Source organism: Hibiscus syriacus, unplaced genomic scaffold, assembly GCF_006381635.1.
Source record: "Hibiscus syriacus cultivar Baekdansim isolate YM2019G1 unplaced genomic scaffold, ASM638163v2 tig00111837_pilon, whole genome shotgun sequence".
Lineage (NCBI taxonomy): Eukaryota > Viridiplantae > Streptophyta > Magnoliopsida > Malvales > Malvaceae > Hibiscus > Hibiscus syriacus.
Window position 1 is genome coordinate 2,889,171 of NW_024063194.1, and position 7,850 is coordinate 2,897,020.

Consider the following 7,850-nt stretch of genomic DNA (forward strand, 5'->3'; position numbering starts at 1 on the left):
AGTCCGTTTTTCCAAATTCGCACCGGGTAAGCCATTTTTCAGTGTTTTATCTTCATATTCAAGCTGGTTTCTCATTTAAGTTCAATTTCGGACGTAAATTCATTTGCTATGTATCCGAGGAATTATTGGATGTTGAATTCAATTTCAAGGGCGATCGAATGGAGTTTAAATGGTTGATCAATATGGCACAAAAACCAAGGTAATACTCTACTACCTTTTGTATGCTTTTCGGAACCCATTGATAAATGGTAAATGCATGAATGAAAATGATTGGTCCATTAGGTGTAGTTAACTATCATTGGACTCAGATGGAAATTGGAATAAAGACGGAACACCGTATAAGACTTTGAAGGCTCAAAAAAGAAATTGATAGACTGATCGGAAAGAAATCTCAGTTCAATGATTTAATCAGTAAATCAATCAATCTTAGAACTATGGATAAATTTTCAAAAATGCCCTTGTACTGTAAAAGGACCAAGACTTCCCCTAGTGTTGAAAATAACCTCCAGTGATCAAATGGATAAAGGAATCTGAACGCTAAAGGAACTAGAATACTTTCAAGCCTAATTTATCGAAAGTAATGCCACTGGCAGAATTGAGTGAAATGATGATGATACGCTTAAAGTGTAAAAAGCTCAATGGATGGCTATGATAATGGAGACTACCTGAGAATTCATATCTTGATCCACTTAAACCTTGGAATCATCGATTTAAATTCCCGATCTATATTGGAATGCCCCTGAAGTGTAAAAGGACCCAAAGAACGACTAAGCACTAAAATAACTAAGTACCCCAAGCTCTGAAATGAATAAATCAACCTCGATTACCAAAATAACTATATTTTATGATCAAGTTGAATTGAATGGAAGTATTGTATGTATTCAAATTTATGGAAATGACATAATTACTCCAAAAACTCTGAAGTAACCAGGATAGACTTAACTAATAAATGGCCTAAGTACCCTCAAAGACCTAGAATTAAGGGAATGAGTTAGATAAGTCTAGAAACGCTGATGAACCTATATGTTGTACTATCCATAAGGGTAGTTGAACCAAGAATCAAGCACGTCGATATTTCCTGATATCGTTGCAGTACCGAAATAAAATAAAGATCCATTCAACGATGATTTTGAAGATGATCAATTTGACAAGAGTTGTATCTATTGAAAAGTGAATACCCTGGAAGTGCAACGATTTGACCGGTTGACAGACATCAGTGTTGGGAGTTGTTTAATTCGAGGTAACTCGATATTCTAATAGATCGACACAAATCTTAATGCCCTAAATCTTAATTTTTCCCTTATTAGATCAATTCACTAAGAATTCTCCAAGAACCTAATGCCTAAATTGCCTTTGATTTCTTGGATAATGGAATCAATCATTTCATATTTGAAAACACAAGTAAATCTGATACAAATGATTTTGAATACTTTTCCGATTTCATAGTGCCTCCAAAAAATATCCGAATACTATATAATTCTGATAAATCACGTTTTAAATAACTGATGATTCCGTCAGCTTATGAACTCTTTCGATAGTGATTCTAATTTTTGACATTATATTGGTATACTGAAGATCCGTGTTTCCCTTTCCGATAAGATTATCAAGTACCTCCGAATAATATATGAAATCTCTAGTGTGTTCCCTGATCATCATGGATGTTTTCTCTGATTTTAAAAGTATGACTATGTTATATGGAATACAGTCTGACCTATGATTTTTTCTCTGAACTCTGATTTCTGTTCTGATCTCTTATCTCTACTCAGATTACTAATATCTCTATTTATTGACTGAAATTATTTTATACGGGGTACTTTGGGACTCTGGTATGACTGAAGACACTGGTAAGTTCAGTCGATGTTGGTAATTCCTTATATAGGTTCAGCATCGACTGGTAATTCCTTATGGACCTAAGGGCACTCCCCTCAGGTGGGCACCTACGCTTTTGCTAGGGTAAGACCTTATCGATCCAATGTGTTCCCTTAGGTTGGCTCCTACGCCCTTTTGGGCTTAGGATAAGCCCTTATGGAAGCAGTTCTGGGGAACTACATATTGGCGTTCGGTTAGAGGGTCTTACTATGGTTTTTAAAAATAAGTTTTAAATTGTTACTGTTTTAAAAAGATATGTACATTTTCACTGGTTTTGTGGGAACACACTAGACACCCTATTCTGATCTCCTGAACCTAGTCCTTTGAACGTTTACTCTGAACTGAAAGCTTCTTGTCTTTTACTACCTGAAATATCAGTGAGACTTTCGCTCCTAACAAAAATATGTAGATGTCTGAATCAATAAGGAAAATTATACTTACCTATTATCTGCATGTCCTTCAGTATCATTTGATAGTACTGTATTACTGAGTTTCCAAAGCTAACTCTGTTACTATTTCAGGTTAAAAGAATTGAACTAGTGCAACTATCGACATCAGTAAGGGAGTTCCACTGGTGTTGCTTGCGGAGTACGATGCATGTGATTAGGGGGTATATAACTTGTATTTTGTTTGTATATCCAAGTCTGGAATCTGTTTTATTTCTAAATATTGTTAAATTTTACTTTTGTGTTTATAAATTATTTTATTATTTTACATATTTTAACAAAAATTTTAATTTTCTGTGATTTTTACGATGGATCTCTTGGTGGCACTAATGTGACACCTCGAATCGGATTGGGTCACCCGTATCGATTCAAGGGTGTTACATAAAATTTAAATCGTTACCTTGTAGATGCTCGTTTTGTCCGAGGTTTTTTTCGAATTTTGTTTGGGTTTATATTATTATTAATTGCATGTGTGGCTATATATTATATATAATCATGCTTATATACATACTATATATACGTATAAACAAGTAATTAAATAACATAATATATATATATATATATGTATAACGTTAATTTAAAATGCATTAAATTTTATTAATTTTCTTTCTTCTCTGTTAAATGTCTACATCAGTTACAAATTACCCCAACCCATACCCAGTTGTTAGGAGCCCAAAAGCACACATTAACAACCCAGTTACCAAACCCGAATTGAATGGAAGCCCAATGCCACTTGTGAGAACCCTAAACCCAGTAGGGTTCTCTGATGGAGTTCTCACCGTCGTTCAATGTGCACCATAGGATCTATCGTGAGATCAATGGCTGGATAGGTTTGGGGTTAGGGCCTGTTAACCCTAACATCACGTTCTGCTGCTGCCGCGTTATGGTAACCTATGGATCTAGTCAGCGATCCAACGACCAAGTTCCACCCGAAAAGGCCAAATGTCCTCGTTTGTCCTAAACGGTTTCCTTTGTATCTGCAACAAACAAATAAGGAAAAAAAACAGATTCCCTGGCAACGTAGAAATCTCCAGCAAGGCAGATGAAAATGAAAAGATTAACAGAAAGGACAGAGGTAATTAACAACCAAAAAGAGTGAGAAAATCATCAGCAAAGGGGATATATTTAGCAACCAAAAACCCTATCAGCAAGCTATGAAAAACTAGAGAGAAATCAAACACAAAAAAAACCTAGAAACCATTAGCAACCAAAAACGAAAAACCCCAGATAGAAAACAAAAGAGAAAAAAAAGGAAAGAAAAACAAAGAGATTTCTTTTTTTTTTATGACTGTGCAGAAACCCAAAAGAAGAGTGAAAAAAGAAAAGGATATACCTTTCCTACCCGAAGGGTTCTGTCACCAGTGCCAAGTGCCCAGAATCCGTTGAGCCGCCAAGGGTAATCCATCAAGTCTCTTAGCATTTGTTATTTAATCTCTTTTAATTTCAAAAAGGGGGTTTTTTCTGTAAAGCCTAGGTCTAAGGTGAGGGTTTCATTTTTAGGTTTTGGGTTAGATTTCTCGACTCTTCGTTGGAGCTGGAGAATTGTGGTGATAAGGAGGTTTAAGGTTTGTTGTCTGGTTTCAAATAGAAAATGAGTGGGTTTTTTGTTTTGGAAGGCTTAGGTCTAAGGTTTTTGGGTAAGAGGAGAAAGATCTAAGGTTAGGGATTGTCATCGGGCCTTTTGGGCTCTTCGTCAGAGCCTGCGTGGGGCGGTGGCCGTGGCGTTGGCCTTTGATCAAAGGGGGAAAAGAAGGAGATAAGAAGGGGTGGTTTGAGAGAAAGCAGAGAGAGTGGTTTTGAGGTTGGTAAAAAGTGATTTAGAGTAAATATTTTACCCTAATTGTCACATATATGCAGTGACCAAGATAGCGTCGTTTTGGACAATGCCAAAATGGTAACACTTTGGAGTAGGGAGGACAACCCGTGTTTTAGGATAGATGGGTTAATTACACTGGAGGTCTATTAGATTTAACTTGTTATGTTTTAGCCCTTCGATCGAAGCTTTTATGTATTTAATTTTATCTCTATATTGTAAACGCATTTGATTTTAATCTTGGAATTTAGTTGTTTTGATTTTTTTTTATACATTTGATATGTTTCTTTTGAAGGTTACAGTTTAGTCCTACATTCAGTTATGGGTTTATTTTCATTTTAGTACATGAAATGTGTTGTTTGTGTTTTATGACTGTTTTTCTGTTCAATTTATGATTTAATCTTAAAGTTATTTACCCATTTATTTTTAGTCATTATGTTTTTATATTTTCATGAAAATCTTCATATAGTTGTATTAGGGTACAAAGTTTGTATTCGATTAAATAGGTTCCATATAGGTATTATTGAATTATATTTATATTAAGCATAATTTTTAATACTTAATATTAATTAATTTGTTACATATGTATATATATATATATATATATATATATATATATATATTGATTAATGGTTTTAAATTTTGATTTCATTTAAATTTTTTAAAATAAAATAACCTCATGGATATTAGCATTTTTTTAAGTAATTAGATCATATATTTTTTAATTGAACTGTAAATTTTATTGGTTTTTAATATATTTAATAAATTTAATATTATTTTTCTACATTTACATTTTTTTGATTACTTGTATCATTTTATTAATTAGTAGTGTTGTAATTTGCATGTTAACCTCATACGCATAATTTGACTTATAAATACATAATCGGATTAAGGGTAATACCCGTTTAATTTAAAATTGTTTAAGGGGTTTGTCTTAACTTATTAGAGAGAAGCTTTTGACTATTTTAAATTGAAAGTGTATCCCAATAGTGAAACCTAAAAAACCCTAATCTCTAATAAACCCTAAACCCTAAACTCTAAATGAAAGAAGAAGAAATGGTCGATTAAATTTTTTGAGAAAAGATTGTTAGAACTTATCTAAGATCCGATCTCGATATTTTTAAATAATCGAATATTCTTTATCTTTCTAAAAAGGCTTGGCAATTTTAATTTAATTTGTTTTGGGTGCATTTGAATATTATAAAGAAATTATAATATTTCTTTATTTCAATTGGAGTAAGAATTGATTGCCTCAAGTTATGAGGGGTATGTTTCTTCTCGATAGGAAATAATTAAATATTATCAGGTTTCATTTTAAAATTCACAATTCGTTGTTTTATGGGATCATAAACTAAATTAAATTTGAATTTGTAAATTTCATTGCAAAGACATTAATTAATTGACTAGGTATCGATTTAGGGTGCTGTGGAGGTGCTAATCCTTACCCACGCGTAACCGACTCCCGAACTCGAATTTTGGTAATGCAGACCTCAATTTGTTGTTTTAATTAAAATTAATTTTTATTTAAAATGACAAAATGTTTTTGGGTGCCCAATCACACCCTAATCAAAGCTTGATGGCGACTCCTCGAACCTTATGTTTTTATATCATAAGGAGAATCCCAAATTTTTTGAACCGGGAAATTTTTTTAAGCACAATATTTTTAATTAAAAAATTAATCATAAAGAGATAATTAAAAATAGTGTGATTTTTAAAATCTCACTTAAGAAAAAATCATTTCGATAGCTTGGCGACTCTGATGGGGACCTTTTTTAGAGAGTCAGACCGATATTCAATTAGTTAATTGTCTTTGCAAATGAAAGTTACAAGTTCGTTTTAATTTGGTCTTTGATCCCTTGTTTGGTTTTAAATTAGTTTTGTTTTCATTTTGATTTATAATTTGATTAACTACTAAATAGTTGTATTGACTTTTTGTTAATGTTTTCAGATTATTCGTGTGTTTTTTGGGTTTGAGGAAAGAGTTTGTGTGCTATGTATTATTTTTTTTGCTTTTCCTCACACACTGCACTTTTGCATTATCATGACATGAGCTAAAACATCTCTCCGTCCAAATTAAATAGGAGTGAGAACCTACTCCCTCGTGTGGTTTTTCACCACCGCGTGGGATAGTGGATTGCTCCTGGAGCTCACGCCTTATGGTCCTTGTAATGGTATTCACCTCTGCATGGACATAAAGAGGTATGTTCCCTTGAATTGAACTCGATCTCAAAAGCCTGTGATGGGCCAGGATTGAGGGCGTGGTAGCCCAAGGGGGCATCGACAAGGACAATTTGAGAACCTATTACTTTAGAGTCGAACCCAGCATATAGTGAACCCAGAACCTGAACCTAGGTAGAGCCTAACCTGAACTTAGGTAGAGCCTAACCCGAACCTTATGAGTCCCAAAAGCTTTTTGAGTCATTTAATTTTGCTTTTCGATTAAATATATGCGAACTAGAGATCACGCGGTTAGGTTTACTTTTCTTAAATAAGCATGCGAATTAGATATCATGTGGTTAGGAGTTTTATGTTCAAACAAAGCGTAGGGGTAGATATCATGTTTAGGTAGGATTTGATAAAGCATGTTTGGGTAGGATTCATTAACAAATTATTATCCTTGATTAATTGCTGATTTTCTTTTGTTTGCTCTTTATTTTATTTTTGCATTGTACTATCAATTTCATGGTGTTGATTTGGGATCGATGTCCATATAGAAGGCTAGTAATATGGAAAGAAAGGTTCAAAAAGAGGTTGAAGATAATGCAGATGTTCTGAGATGGTTTGAGCAGTCCCAATTGACTAATGAAGATAGTTTGAGGCCAGGATACGTGTCAGGTTTGTTTTGCTACACCCATATCAATGTACGTCAGACCAATTTGAGCAAGCTAAAAGAAATTTGGGGAAGATGGGAAACAGTCAATAAGTAGTTGTTTTATAAGTAGAATGGGTTGTTAGAAACATTAAAAGGAAAGGAGACAACGAGTGCATCTCTTGGACTGCTTTGAAGGAAATAATTAATCATCATCCTAACAAGAGGAAGAAGCTTGATTTATTTGTTCTTGGGATTTATGGGCTTGTTATTTTTTTTAAAGGTACTGGGTATGTAGACGTATCTGTTGTAGACTTGTTTGAGAGATTAGACAAGCATGAGGATCCTGTTACAGTTATTCTATCCAAGACGTTTCGTTCTTTGAGTTATTGTAGATGCGAAGAAGAAGAACGCTTTATAGGATGTGCGCCCCTATTGCTAGTATGGATTCTTAGTTATTTCAAGCATGTTGAAAGAGCACCAGGACGAGTGTTTCTGGACGAGTTTTATCCTTTAAAGGATTTCTTTTCCAAAGAATGGCCTGAGAGTTTTACCAAAGAGAAATGGATGGTTATCTTCAATGATATCAGGGATAGTGATATATTGTGGCGAGCTTCGTGGAATATTTCCTTAGATATATTATACAGACGTGGAGAGCGAGACTGAGTTCCTTTACAAGGTATTTGGGGTTCTATAGAGTATGCACCTCTGCTAGTTTCTAGGCAGTATGGGTCAAGGCAATTCATTCCTGCAACATGGGATCTGTCAGGGTTGGAGTTTCTATTCAAAGGAGAACAATACAAGAGTAAAGTCAAAGGGTTATTGAGGCTTGGAAACAGACTCTTCGTGTGAATCTCTTCACCTTTGATCTCAAGTTATCTCAGGAGTACGAACAATGGAGAAGTAATCGAGT

At 34.1% G+C, this 7,850-nt stretch overlaps 1 long non-coding RNA gene across 1 annotated transcript; it reads right to left on the minus strand.

Moving 5' to 3' along the window:
- Positions 1-2,878: 2,878 nt before the first annotated feature.
- Positions 2,879-4,140, minus strand: LOC120171872. Its single transcript, XR_005520907.1, has 2 exons — positions 3,649-4,140; positions 2,879-3,292 (listed from the first exon to the last, which is right to left on the minus strand). It is a non-coding gene; the product is annotated as an uncharacterized LOC120171872 (long non-coding RNA).
- Between the last annotated feature and the right edge of the window lie 3,710 nt (positions 4,141-7,850).